This window comes from Leguminivora glycinivorella, chromosome 9, assembly GCF_023078275.1.
Source record: "Leguminivora glycinivorella isolate SPB_JAAS2020 chromosome 9, LegGlyc_1.1, whole genome shotgun sequence".
Lineage (NCBI taxonomy): Eukaryota > Metazoa > Arthropoda > Insecta > Lepidoptera > Tortricidae > Leguminivora > Leguminivora glycinivorella.
In genome coordinates, this window is record NC_062979.1 from 508,285 (window position 1) to 524,186 (window position 15,902).

The 15,902-nt window shown below is 40.7% G+C and overlaps 1 protein-coding gene across 1 annotated transcript in view; it reads left to right on the forward strand.

Annotated features, from left to right (window-relative positions):
- Positions 1–15,902, forward strand: part of LOC125229322 — a 476,654-nt gene that overhangs the window by 88,209 nt on the left and 372,543 nt on the right. The window lies entirely within an intron of this gene.

The following is a 15,902-nucleotide window of genomic DNA, read 5'->3' on the forward strand; positions in this document are numbered from 1 at the left end:
TTTAGTTATGCTGAACTAAGAGAACTTTTTGGGTTGTAAATGGGCTTACTCTTGGCCACAGTCTAGCCAAAGGCAAAGACGTGGCCTACGATGGAGTGAGCTCGCCCGGAAGATGCCTTTTCACCCTTGATTAGTTATTTCGTTGCAAAACATATTTCTGCAAAACAAAACCCATTGAACGTCAATTGTGTTTATTGTACCCATTATAGTTAGTATGAGTTATCTGCAACTAAAGTAACTAGTTGCAAAGAGTAATTCGTCGCTCGGCCCCTAGAGGACGTCAGTTTCACACTCCTGAACTTCTGAGTTCTGACGTACGTCATCTCATCCCGCTAATGCGGCATTTCAGCTTTTTCCAACATCATCTCCTTGAAAAATGGTCCGGGACAGTTTTGTTAGGCACTTGTCCCACTAGAAGCGAATGAAGAGACGCGATGATTGCGCGAGCGAGAGGCGCTTCACACACTGGCAACGCGTCTCGTTGCGAGACAACGCACCAACCATGTTCTAAATTAGGTTGTTATTATAAATCGATATATTATGTTATTGAATTTCTTGTAATTTGACTTATATTTGTGTAATTTGACGATCCGCTACAGGAGATAATACTTAAACATTAATATAGTTGCCATATTCATGGCAACTATGTGTACTTACTTACCTTTTGTGATGTTATGTGTGTAAATAATTCTCTGTTGTTGATCTGTATTTGTGTGTGTCTTTTATGTATTATTTTGCCATGAATAAAAATATTTCTATTTCTATTTCTATTTCTATTTCTAATTAGATATTGTTAAATCGTTTATTTTTAGAACTAGGTATTATGAAATTATTTATATTATTGTATTTGACGATCGTAATATGAATTCTTGTAGATTGACATGCAATTTATACTGTAATTTGTATTATGAAATAAATGAATCTGAATCTGAATCTGAATCAACGCATGCGGGGAAAACGCACCAACGCATGCGGGGAAAACGCACCAACGTCCGAGTTTTTTAACGCACTTCCGTCCGGAGTTGCGTTGCGCGACGCCCCGCGTGCCTTTTGTCTCGCTACGATACAGGAGGGGTCAATTCTCCATACAAACGCTCTCGACTATTTCCTCTCTCTTTTATTTACACGGGAGCGACTATCTTTTGTTCGTTTCTAACGCTCATCGCTTAGGTGGTAGTCGCTTCTGGTGGGACCAGTGCCTTAACTACACCAATTTTGATCGTCAGTGAAACTTATGGCTTTCGAGATAAAGCTCATAAGCAGTGTGGTTTTCAAGCTATTTGTGACTGTCTTTATTATATGAAGAGTCATAAATTAAGAGTTTTCACGCATCCAAACTTCTTGTTTGTGGAAGTAACGCTTTTTGTTCTGCAATGGGGTATTTCACTATAGTGACATTGACGCTAGTCACTGACAATTCTGTGCCTATTTCTGGGTTGATAAGTAACATTGTTACTCAGCGTCAATATTTCCTTGTTGGACAGGCAATGAACGCCGAAGTGTCACTGTCGGGCGACAATTGTCACTATTGTGGAGTAGGCCACAGGAGGGAAGGAAGGTAAATGTCTGACAGGCACCTACAGTTTGTTTGGTTAGCTTATTTTTAATAACGGATTTTATTAGAAGTATAGCTATTTTGATACTCAATACCTCACTTACCTATTTAACAATACATAATCACAGATGAGACGCTTCCAGAAAGAGCGCGTAAAATGTAGGCGTCATATTTTCCCAAAAAAGACGGGCAAATTGCACGCACACTATTGACTCGTCAGCCGTATCTATAATCGCTCAACGACATTCCAATAGCTTACTTGCAAAAAAAGTCTAACAAAGAATTATAAAAGTTGTCTAAAGTATATCTAAACTGATTTTCACTATTGACATGATCTGGTCTTTTCGAGTGAGGCTTCTATGCTAACACAGGACTAGCGATAGAGGAGGTCGGAAGAGCAGAAGTTTTTCCATTCTGACTGTATTTTATTAAGGTATGTATCGTAGGTATTCAAATATCATACTTTTTGCCCTAAATGAGCAATCTGACGATCAGTTCGCCAGACAGTAACGGCTTAAGACGTTCTTCCTAACCAATACAAATGATATGCCTGTCTGAGTTCTTGCGGTTCCTTTTAAACTGAACCAGTAAAGCGCTGTCCTGCAATTTTAGGAACAGAACCTTGTCACCGTAGACGGACCCGCACTTCCAGAAAATTGCGGCGAATACTGAACCCTCGCAAAAGAAAACTTATGACGACGTACTAGGGCTCATGAACAGTCTTAATCGCGAAGGTAACGAGTTTTGAAGGAACTTGGTGGATTTTGGCGACTTGGAATACTTTAATGTAGGCTTATTTGAGCCGGTAATGATGGAGCGCTCTTATTTTTATTTCTTTTCATCTATTTTGGGGGAAATAAAGTATTAAAAATATATCTTATAGCATTTTAAACCGCCGTTATACATATAAGAACGTAGTACCACGTTTACATATGAGACGATTTTTTTCGTTTTTTTTGCATTCGACTATACACTATCCAATGTGTTATTTCAGTCTTCTCAAACGCTTCCGATACAGTACAAGTTTTAATTAATCTTACATGCAATATAACACGAGTGTCTGTGTCCATGTCGCAACACGCGCTGGCCGGCGGTCTGATTGATCGATTTTAAAACAAAACTGTTACAACACTGCTCTATGCTCTCAATGCCTTTTATCTTCCGGTAAGATTTCATGTTACACAAAGTGTTTCGAAATCGGTGAACGCGTTAATATTGTTCTTATAGCGTGTCAAGTTGTCAGTAGTAAAAGTATTTTTTTGTATGGGAATTCGCTCATCGGGCCTAAATGTTTCAAAATAGAAAATGACGTGATATTCAAATATTCTATGAGAAGGTAAATTTGCCGCCTTTTTATAATGACAAACTGGTTGTGCCTGAGTTTATTGAGCAGCGGTAATGATAGGCCTATTTTGTAAATGCTTGAACTTACAGAGGAATAAAGGAGGATTTAAATCTCAATTTCTTTGAAGGTACTTTATTGTTATAAGGAAAACAACCTTTCAATTGGCCTGGAAATAATGGCACACTGATCAAGTCATTCTCCGAGGTGTAAAGGAACGCTCCTCGACGAACAATAAACTGCTCACAGTTAACCAAGGAGAGCGCGCGAAAACGCAATGCAGCCAATATTTAAACGTCAAAATCCAGGTGTACGGTCGAGAGTGGTTCGCTAGTCTGTGGTACCTGCGACCTTTGAAAATGGAACTTGGACAACTGACAGCTTCCGTTGGTAATCAGGTCACGTTCCTTTTTTGAAATGCGCGCGGTTCCGTCGCTCTAGAATGGCGCGTATAGAAATTCTTTAGTTGAATGGGGAGCGTGCTTGATTTCAAGTTTCTAGGACTAGGATCTGGGACGTACCTGTGCACTAGCGCCGGGATAATGAAAAGTGAGAGGTTTAGAACTGTAAATATTACTTGACTTGGAAGGTTATAAAAGAGTTATATGTTAAGTTAGTGGATATTATTTTGTGATTCATACATTTTGCGTAAACAAGTTATTGCTTGAACCAAGTTCTTGAGATTAGGTTTTGTCAGGTAAACCAGACTTTGGTAAAATCGTAATGTAATGACGCTAGAACATAATTCAACAAGACATGCGATAAACGCAACTGAATCGAACCTTTATAAATTAAGAAAGCTTTATAAATTGCGTCAGAAGCATCTGATTCATTGAATTTAAAGCTATTTATTAAAATTCTCACAAATCATTCAGGACATCTGTTGCTAACATCCTTCCATCTGAGCGAATAAATTTGCGCGTCAAAGAAAGAATAGATCGGAAAAGTGTCATGGCGTCGACTCAGATTTTTTCCTTTTACATGGAAAGGGGCTAATAAAAGGTAATTTTAAAAGCTTTTCTTTAGATATTTATTACATTCTGTGTATTCCTTTGGATTCTTAGAAACAGTGTCCTGCAGAGAATCAAGCGAAATTTTATCAGTTAGTTTTGATTTGGCATTTTTTTATTGTTCTAGCACTGTTAAAACACTTTGACATGTCCCTAATTCATGACGTTGGTCAAACTTTTAAAAATATGATTTCTACAAAAAAAATATTAATAATAAATAAGGCCCACGTTTCACAAGGGATTGTAGACTTGGCTGTCTGGAGGAAACCATTAAGCTTATTATTTTATAGAAGAAAAAAAAAGATATGCTTTGCTTATATTCAAGCCACCCTTGCATTCTAAAATAGTACATTACGATACAAGTGCGTAAAAAAGGAAGTTCGAAACGAGTGGCGATAGATTAAAACACGACCGAAGGGAGTGTTTTAAATCGACACGAGTTCCGAATTTCCTTTTCGCACGTGTATCGTACGACGTTTTTCAGTACAGATGAGCCTCCGAAGTTTCGACCTGGCATATAATGAACCACTTCTCGCACTAGTGCGTAAAAAAAAACACCATCTGTACTGAAAAATAATAAGCATAATGGTATCTTATCAAAATGATTTTTATTTAATTTATCTCATTCATTGCGGCCGAAATTCTCATACAGTAGAACCCGCTTAAAGCGATTCTGAGGGGACCCAGCCAAAAAAGCGTATTATACGGGAAATCGTATTAAACGTGACAAAATTGTAATTTTTAATCGTAAACTTTTAATATGGTTACTTTTTCTAGGAGCGATAATGCCTTTCTTCTCATTTTCGACATCACTGAATCAAAGATGGGACAAAGAATTCAGAAACTCAACACCACAGTAGTGATAATGAGCGAAGTGTATGTAGGTAGGTACGAACTATCGCACTAACCGCTGAGTTAGGACGACAAATTACAAATTTATCTTTACGGGTGGCGGTGCCGCCAGAATCGCGTAATTAAGTACAGTAAAATTAGTTCCGATTTTGGTCACCCGCATAAATAAAGTTGTAAAGTAATGCAAGGTGTGTGGTTTTAGATGGTGTATTAAGCGGGGACGCGAGTCGTATTAACCGTGAAAAAATGTCTGAAAACAAGTCTCAAATTGTAGGGACCGGCGTAAAATGGCGTAATATGCGGGAAATCGTATTAAACGTGATCGTTTTAACCGGGTTCTACTGTATTTTCAGCATTGATAAGGATGGTTCGCGAAGAAAATTTACGCGCGAATTCACGAAGGAACGATCTTCCATATACTCGTACATTTTTGTACATCGCCCTGTTTCCACTGACGAAATAGATTAACCAGACTATACATAGATTCGCTATTGGTGTTTGTCTATGGTCCGACCGTTCAAAAGCCTTCGATGACTCCGATTATTAGATAAGGCACGGACCTGATTTATTTATGCAAAACCGATCCGACATCTCGAGTGCCAGGTAGCTCTCTGTAGCTAATTGAATTGATACATTTATTCATGTCCAAGTGGAGATACTTTGACTAAAAAATTGTTTTTTTTGTTAGGTACCTACATCGCCGAATGAAAGTAGGTAGGGTGCATTGGGGTAATTCCGAAACACAAAAATGCTCGTGTAATTTCGAAAGGGGAATCTTGATATGATGGAAATAATAGAGGTTTTTTGTGACTTTCGAAATTAGTTACCCCAATGTCCTATTAGTATAAGAATAGACTGTATGAAGTATGATATGAAGGGAAAGCAAGTGAATGAGTACATAGTATACTACATAGTATACATAGTATACTTTAGAGGTTGTCGAAATCGCTGCCAGCTTAGTTATGACTCTAGGTTGATTCACATAGTTATTGAATCGTTTCAACCCGTTTGGCGAGGTTTACAATGCCTAGACTTTTCCTTTGTTTATCGGTCTATAGAAACCCCCCAGTCTAGACCAACGTATCAATTACTTAGCCGGGGATCTCGCAGACTATTCATTTGCGTCAAGTGTCAACTCTTCAGAAATATACTTTAATTTCTTTTAGTACAGCTGTATTTTGTTTGATGTCAGTGTTGATGCTATTAATTTGTAAAAGCACCGTAAAGACACTTGCATAAAAATATTTTTCTACTCCCGTACTGTTATTCGTGAGTTACAAGGTCGTGCATAGAACTTTAAAACCCTACATAAAAGATGTCAGGACAAGTCTATCTAGTCTATACCCTGAAAACATTTAGTAGCAGTAGCACGATATAGCTGTTACAGTTCAGTAAATACATTGCTACCAACTTAACAAACCAATTCGCAGAGTCGAGACTCCTTCGTTTTCTGCTGCGTTCATTGGCGACGCGTCGAATCGCATTCAAATGTATGAGAACTCGATTCAGCTCGGCTCGATTCGTCTTAGTGGCCAGGCTTCAAAGAACCATACCATAGACAGTTTTATTTTCATGTTTGCACTCAAACTGCATATTCAAAATGGTAGGCGGTCCACTAGATAACAAGATGACTGAAAGTAGGTATTTGTTGATTTATAATTTTCTTTCAAAATAAGTGCTTGGTCGTAGAAAAAGTATTGTATGCAACGGTGTTTAACTGAGTCAAAAAATGCTCGTGGCGTCTTTATTAACAATTTTCGGCTTCGCCTCAAATTGTTACCCACGCCACTCACCTTTTTTGACCTCTTTTAACCACCAGTTGCATAAAATACTATTTTTTTCGTACTTCGAAAACGATAGGAACCGGCGTTGTTCAATGTCGCAAGTCGCAACTCAACGACATATCTCAAGTTTCGAGAAGCGTGCGATATCTTTTGTTTTGTTGCCTTCTAATTTTCTTATGCACTCATTTATGAACAAACCTTTTCAAAAGTTTGAAAAGGATTTTGAACGTACAGTGTGTAAGGCAGCGTCCCCACTCAGGCGACGCATGTCACGCGGCGCGGAACGGACGTCTCCGCCACGTCGCCTGAATGTAATTCAAAAAACGTCTCCTCAGTACATTTTGTATAGGAAGGACGTAAGCCGCGCTCCCAGGCGGCGCGGCGCGCGCCACGCCGCCGCCACGCCGCCTGGGGCGCGTCTTACGTCCTTCCTATTCCTATAAAAAATGTAATGAGGAGACGTTTTTTGAATTACATTCAGGCGGCGTGGCGGAGACGTCCGTTCCGCGCCGCGAGACATGCGTCGCCCGAGTGGGGACGCTGCCTAAGTCTTCAAAAGGGCCATGCCATATTTGACGATGTCAGTACAACTTACGACAGCTTGTAGCTTTTCTTGACGATCAAAACTACCGATGTTAGGTACGTAATTAAAGATTCAAGTTCCCCATCCGCTAAATTCGATCCCAGTTGACCCGGGATTTCGCGAAACAGGGTCACGTGATATTTCTCGCCAGACAGAGAGGACAAAATACTAGATATTACAAGGGAGACAGAGAGAGGTGATGATACTCGATATTTCGCCGACGGCTCGTGTTTCCGAAGCCGCTGACCGCAGTTGCCAATACTTGGGTATAGACAAAACTAGGGATTTGTAGGTGTTCTGTGGATCGTATAACCCGACCAACTTTAGCCGAACTTAAAGTTGGAACTTATAGAGCGTACCTTAGCAATTCCCGTTTGGTTTGTACATTTGGATCACGTCTCCGATTTGGATAAAAATTGGTAGGCTGATAGAGTCCATGATGCTGAGCAAGATCCACTAGGTTTCCCAAAATGTCCTAGGTTGATTGTATGAAACTTTCCTTTTTTGTTACCGAAAATGTATAGAAATCTGGTAACAAAAAAGGAAGGTTTCATACAAACTACATAGGACATTTTGGGAAACCTAGTGGATCTTGCTCAGCATCATGGACTCTATCAGCCTACCAATTTTTATCCAAATCGGAGACGTGATCCGAATGTACAAACTTAACGGGAATTGCACACCTACTATCGTTCTTAAAGCCCTCTTGCATCGTACTTATATTACTTACAATGCCATGGGCGACAATAATGTACATTATTAGCTACATCTCCTTGTTTTCCTACTTTAGGTAATTAAGTATTAGAAAGATAGGTTGTCTGCTAAACTGAAAATTGAAATATTTGAAATTTGCATGCATGTTCTCAAATCTTGCAAGGATCAAGGACTTTGATTCAGTTGTGCTAATGCTTCAAACACTTATGATCTTCACATAGGTGCATTTTTAGACTTGTCTCGATGCGCATTATTTGTCTGTTGACAAAAAATACGTGACAATTAGTGATAAAACAGTGTTGCTTAATGATTAATATTTTTAGTTGTTAATATTTCTTTTAATTTAATTTGTTTAACTTTAATGAATACTCTGTAATGTTGACATGTAAAAGTGCCCCTGTGGCCTATTTGCTGAATAAATGATTTTGTATTTTGTTTGACAAAAAAGGAACCTACTTATATTAATCTACTTTTTGGTATGTTTGCACTCAAGCAAGGTTGTAAGTACTTCATTTTGTTTGTGTCGTAATGTAGTTGGACGTGATTCAGTCACTCCGTCTCGTTCAATCTAGATTACTCCATCAAGTCGCAGCAATTAGCCCGACTAGACGGACTTTATCGCAACTTAAATAATTTAGCTAAACTACCGTAAAGTAAACATTTACTTACTAATAGTAAAACCGGCTGATGCTCAAGTGAAATAGTACATTACGATACAAGTGCGTAAAAAAGGAAGTTCGAAACGCGTGGCGATACATTAAAACACGACCGAAGGGAGTGTTTTAAATCGACACGAGTTACGAGTTTCCTTTTCGCACGAGTATCCTACGACATTTTTCATTACAGGTAGTACTCCGAAGTTTCGACCTGGCACATTATGAACCACTTCTCGCACTAGTGCTTAAAAAAAAACACCATCTGTACTGAAATAGCGTATTACGTACTTAGTTTTGCTACGCATTGCTGGGAATCAGTCTGTAAATTTTGGGAAACTAAATCGATTCTTGAAAAGTAACATTACGGTTACTCGTCCCAAAATGACAGTGGCCTATTTCACAATAGTGATAAGAATATAATAATCATCATCATCATCATATCAGCCCTTTATCGCCCACTACTGAGCATAGGCCTCTCTTCTAGTACTTCACTTGTCCCGGTCCTGAGCCAGTCTCATCCAGTTGTGACCCGCAAAAACAGAATAGATAACGTTTATTTGGTGAAAATATACGAGTAATATTATCAATCCAGAAATAGCCCCCGGATCGCAGCGAAATCAACGATCAACAGTGATTTTGCTATAATTTTTAGAGTTGTCTGTAACTTTTCCTGATCGATATTTCTATCCCTAAACGGTTCTGTTACACACGTCATCACATCCATTGCTATACTCGTCTACACGTCTACACATTTTCCTTGCGGAACAACGTTACCCAAACTTTGATTAACTTGGAAATAATATTCTCTTTAGTGTTGGTTACACGCGTACAGCATCTGATGTAAGCTGTAACGTATACAGTCTTCTTAACAATAGGAGCATTGTGGGATTCCCGTCAACAAGTCAAAGTTTCCTATTGAAGACTTCAGACATTTAACTCGCAATTCTGACGTTCGAAATATGCATAAATATACCGTACGTTTAGTTGAGGTTATTAATGAAAAATATGACTTGTTGTGTTGTTTCGAGTTATATGGAGACCCATCATCAGGCATCATCTAGCCGCTGCGAGCACTCATGTTACTCGAAACATGTCGCCAATCGCGATATAACTAATAATGTGAGAAGTATTACATCTATACATTTAGGTAAATATTTGAATATGTCTTACCTAAGTTTAATGTCTGTCACTGCTGTGAATCTAAGTCTAGGCAAAGAGGATCGAGTATTATAGAGAATAACTGTCAAAGTAAAATGTGTAATCACAGTGATAGATAGATAGATAAATTCTTTATTCAACCACAAACTTACATGCTTTGCAACACAGAACAAAATAAAGAAAGACGAAATACTAAAAAGACTTAACATAACATTATACAATAATTAGCACACTTATTATTTTAACTGTGAGTTGTGGTATGGAATAGGCGCTGACTCAGCATACATGCTACGGAAGCCGCAGCGCTGATCTTCCGTCAGAACCTTACAAACTTAATACTAAGGGAACGACAGTGCATACTTGCATAGACTGCCATCTCTCGACACAGGCTTAAAACTTTTGAACCTCCGTTATGACAATTTGGCCCATATTCTTAGCTTGATATGTGTTAAAATGTCAAATATTAATATTAGCGCCATCTAGCCGAGCGTACCCCAAAGGTGTATCGCCATCTAGCTCACCGTACCTTTTTCTGTATGGTTTTGAGGTACGTTTTTAGGGTTCCGTAGTCAACTAGGAACCCTTATAGTTTCGCCATGTCTGTCTGTCCGTCCGTCCGTCCGTCCGTCCGTCCGTCCGTCCGTCCGTCCGTCCGTCCGTCCGTCCGTCCGTCCGTCCGTCCGTCCGTCCGTCCGTCCGTCCGTCCGCGGATAATCTCAGCAACCGTTAGCACTAGAAAGCTGAAATTTGGTACCAATATGTATATCAATCACGCTAACAAAGTGCAAAAATAAAAAATGAGAAAAAATGTTTTATTAGGGTACCCCCCCTACATGTAAAGTGGGGGCTGATATTTTTTTTTATTCCAACCCCAACGTGTGATATATTGTTGGATAGGTATTTAAAAATGAATAAGGGTTTACTAAGATCGTTTTTTGATAATATTAACAGTTTCGGAAATAATCATAAAGGAAAAAAAAGTGCGTCCCCCCCCTCTAACTTTTGAACCATATGTTTAAAAAATATGAAAAAAATCACAAAAGTAGAACTTTATAAAGACTTTCTAGGAAAATTGTTTTGAACTTGATAGGTTCAGTAGTTTTTGAGAAAAATATGGAAAACTACGGAACCCTACACTGAGCGTGGCCCGACACGCTCTTGGCCGGTTTTTTTCTTAGACTTCATCGGTCTATAGATACGGAGTTATATGTCTTTGGTCTAGGTAACAACAACTTCAGAAATTGGTGCAGGATCAAGTGCTTTGTGTAATATAAACTCATTTTAGTTCCATAACATAAGGGTTGCACAAATGACAGGGTTGAGTGCTAGAAGCGAGGGGAGGCCCAACAGTGGGACACTAATTAAACTAGGCTAGCAAAAAAGTTTCTAATACCTGTGGCAATTGACGGCTGACAGTGACACTTCGCCATTGCCTGTTAAAAGTGTTAAAACAAGGAAATAAATATTGACACTGAGCTGAAATGTAAGGGACCGGCCACATCAGAGCGTCGCGTGTCTCGGGGCGCGCAACGGACGTCCGCGCCACGCCACCTGAGTGTAATTCAAAAAACGTCTCCTCAGTACATTTTGTATAGGAAGGACGTAAGACGCGCCCCAGGTGGCGTGGCGGCGGCGTGGCGCGCGCCGCGCCGCTTGGCGGCGCGTCTTACGTCCTTCCTATACAAAATGTACTGAGGAGACGTTTTTAGGGTTCCGTAGTCAACTAGGAACCCTTATAGTTTCGCCATGTCTGTCTGTCCGTCCGTCCGTCCGTCCGTCCGTCCGTCCGCGGATAATCTCAGTAACCGTAGGCACTAGAAAGCTGAAATTTGGTACCAATATGTATATCAATCACGCCAACAAAGTGCAAAAATAAAAAACCGGCCAAGAGCGTGTCGGGCCACGCTCAGTGTAGGGTTCCGTAGTTTTCCGTATTTTTCTCAAAAACTACTGAACCTATCAAGTTCAAAACAATTTTCCTGGAAAGTCTTTATAAAGTTCTACTTTTGTGATTTTTTTCATATTTTTTAAACATATGGTTCAAAAGTTAGAGGGGGGGGGACGCACTTTTTTCCTTTAGGAGCGATTATTTCCGAAAATATTAATATTATCAAAAAACAATCTTAGCAAACCCTTATTAATTTTTAATTACCTATCCAACAATATATCACACGTTGGGGTTGGAATGAAAAAATATCAGCCCCCACTTTACATGTAGGGGGTACCCTAATAAAACATTTTTTTCCATTTTTTATTTTTGCACTTTGTTGGCGTGATTGATATACATATTGGTACCAAATTTCAGCTTTCTAGTGCTAACGGTTACTGAGATTATCCGCGGACGGACGGACGGACGGACGGACGGACGGACAGACAGACATGGCGAAACTATAAGGGTTCCTAGTTGACTACGGAACCCTAAAAATGGAAAAAAATGTTTTATTAGGGTACCCCCCCTACATGTAAAGTGGGGGCTGATATTTTTTTTCATTCCAACCCCAAAGTGTGATATATTGTTGGATAGGTATTTAAAAATGAAGAAGGGTTTACTAAGATCGTTTTTTGATAATATTAATAGTTTTGGAAATAATCGCTTCTAAAGGAAAAAAAAGTGCGTCCCCCCCTCTAACTTTTGAACCCTATGTTCAAAAAATATGAAAAAAATCACAATAGTAGAACATTATAAAAACTTTCTAGGAAAATTGTTTTGAACTTGATAGGTTCAGTAGTTTTTGAGAAAAATACGGAAAACTACGGAACCCTACACTGAGCGTGGCCCGACACGCTCTTGGCCGGTTTTTTGAATTACACTCAGGTGGCATGGCGCGGACGTCCGTTGCGCGCCCCGAGACACGCGACGTTTAAGTGGGAACGCTGGCTTACTTACATACATAAATAAACACGAAATAGGCACAGAATTGTCACTATGATGTAATAGCCCACTGTTAACGTCTACTAGAAAATCATCGCTGAATTTTTCCTTATCAGGGGGCCGATTTTTGAGTCTCACTGCACACTGTCACTAAAATACCGGTTGAAAACGGTGAATTGCCTATTATTTTCAGTGACAATTTTCTGAATTCGAACGCCGTCAGACTCAAAAATCGGCCCCCTGAGCTAGTCTCATCCAGTTGTGACCCGCAATTTTCCGGATGTCGTCCACCCAACGAGCTAACGGATGCCAAGCGCTTCTTACATCTGTGAGCGGTCACCATTCCTTTAACATTAGTCCACCTACCATCACTCTGCCTAGCAACATGTCCTGCCCAACTCCATTATCACGTAAACAAAGTATCAACTTTTAAATTGGTTTGTTGAAGGCTTATTATGGCTTGGCAGCTTCCGTGCGTCGTATTAAAGTATGTGCTCCCTAATCCGAGCTTACGGATAAGTGGGGAGCTTGTTATATGAGACAGTCGGGGCGAAGTACGTTTGATCGTTGTAGTGCACTGAGGAAGATTTTGGGATACTCTGGCGTGCTAAAAGGGCTGTGCCTATTGGCGTAGATTAAGAATGTGCTGTAAGAGGTAAGAGTATTGGAGAAGATTAAATAGTTTTAATAATAAAACTACCAATGCAATGGAGCGCAGCATACTTGGAGTCCGTAGAATCGATCGGATAACGAACACGGAGCTGCGCTCCAAAACAGGTATCGCAGATGTTGGTGTGAAGGCAGCCAAGCTCAAGTGGGATTGGGCGGGACACGTCTGTCGGATGCATCCGGAGAGATGGGCCAAGGTAGCGACCGAATGGGAGCCACAAATTACCAGAGGCCGAGGTAGACCAAAGATGAGATGGCGGAAAGACCTGGACTCATTTTGTGGCGGCTGGCGAGAGCATGCACAGAGCCGTGACGAGTGGCGGAAAACAGGAGAGGCCTTTGCCCAGCAGTGGGACACATTATAGGCTATTAAAAAAAAAAAACTACCGTGAGACACTGACACATTAAACATGTAAAATCGGGTAACTCACGTAAAATTGTCGAAGGTCGCTTGACATGTTTCGCTGCGTCGGAATACCACCCACATCGCGCGTGCTCAATGAAAATGCTCCTCGTTATGGAGCGAAACATGTCGAGCGGCCTTCGACAATTTTACGTGAGTTACCCGATTTTACATGTTTAATAAGATTAAATAGTGTATTGAAATAATTAAAGAATGAAATGTTGCAAGAATTACTAGCGTTTTGATATTTGTTGCTGTTTTTATTTGTTTGGTTTTAAGTAAGTTTAACTTCATCAATGTAAAACTATTTGAACTCTCGCGCTTTTGACTCTACAGACGTTATTTAATACTAAAAATAAGTACCTACATAATTTGTACTGTTTTATAAAAAATCTTTTGAATTGTTTTAGAGAAATTAATCAACTCTGGGAAAATTCCGGCCTCTATGAAACAGGCGAAAATAACTGCCATTCTAAAACCTGCTAAACCGGCCGACCGAGCAGACAGTTACCGCCCAATCGCACTTCTCAGCGTGATGTACAAACTCCTCGAGCGGATACTGCTAAACCGCATTGCCCCGACCATCGACAGGTTCATCCCACAGGAACAGGCAGGATTCCGGCCAGGCCGCAGCTGTAGTGATCAAGTCCTTGCGCTTACGACCCACTTGGAAAAAGGCTTCGACGAGAACCTTAAGTCGTCAACCGCATTTATAGATCTGACAGCTGCCTACGACACCGTGTGGCGACACGGTCTCCTCCTCAAGCTCCTTAAAGTGATTCCCTGCATAAAAATATATAAAATCATCGAAGATGCTCTTAGTAACCGGCCATTCCGAGTCCTCCTAGGTGATGAATCCAGCAGTACGAGGGTATTAAATAATGGGCTACCCCAAGGATCAGTTTTAGCGCCCACTCTTTTCAACTTATACACCTACGACGTGCCAGAGACTCAATCGAGAAAATTCGCATATGCTGACGATTTAGCTCTAGTCGCGCAGGACAGCAACATAAGCATCACTGAAAATCGCTTGGAAAGTGACTTAGCCATCATGGACGAGTATTTTACCCGCTGGCGCCTTCGTCCTAACGCCTCGAAAACCGAAGTGTGCTGCTTTCACTTAAACAACAGGTTGGCCACCAAAAAACTTAACATCACATTCAGGGGATCAATGCTCAACCACAACCCGTTCCCGAAATACCTGGGTGTTACCCTGGACCGAAGTCTAACTTACAGCTCCCATCTCAATAATACCGCAGCTAAACTAAGGACCAGGAATAACATTCTGCAAAAACTAACGGGTACAACATGGGGAGCTTCTGCTAACTGCCTGCGAACATCTGCTCTGGCGCTTGTGTACTCAACAGCGGAGTATTGCGCTTCCACTTGGCTTAACAGCGCCCACACAAATATCATCGATACGCAGCTAAACACGACAATGCGCCTCATAACTGGGTGCATGAAGCCCACCCCAGTGCACTGGCTCCCAGCTCTAAGCGGCATTGCTCCTCCTCACCTACGCCGCAAGCATCACCTTCTCAGGGAAATCGACAAAGCCCAAGCACGTCTGGAATTGCCTCTTAACAGGGACTTGGCTGAGTTTAGATGCACAAGGTTAAAGTCTAGAAACCCCCCGGCTCTCCTCATCCACCAACCGCGCTCTGTATGGAACCTGAGTGACGCCTGGTCCGAAGAATGGTCGCAGGCTGGCGTCTCCCCTGATCTCTTCGAGCTAGTTCCGCAGAGCCGCGCGCCTGGGTTCACTGAATCACGTCGTGTCTGGTGCATGCTTAACCGATTGAGAACGGGAATCGGACATTGCGCCTACCTCCGGAAAAAATGGGGATGGAGCGATCGGGAGTGTTGCGAATGCGGATGCCCAAAGCAAACTGTTCGGCATATTGTCCTTGAGTGCCCACTGACAAAGTACCATGGCCCAGTGGAAGATTTTAAAAACGCAGCGAGCGCAGCCATCACCTACTTGGAGGAATGTAAATTTAGATTATGAACTAGCTATAGTGTATATACAGTGTATTGTAGTCTTAATTGCCATACGATAAATAAAAGAGAAATTAATTGCATTCTACTTAGGTAATTTAAGATGTATAAAAATGTGTCACAGTGCCTTAAATTGTGAGGATTAAAAATGTATTCACCGATGTTTTATCGATACTGTTCCAAGGATTAGTTTACAGCCCACGTTCAGTCACACAATCGAACAAACATCGATTTGAAACTCGGAATGATGTAAATGTCAGGGGAAGTTAACCCAGGGCAAAAATACCCACGTAGTCCCGGCTTAGG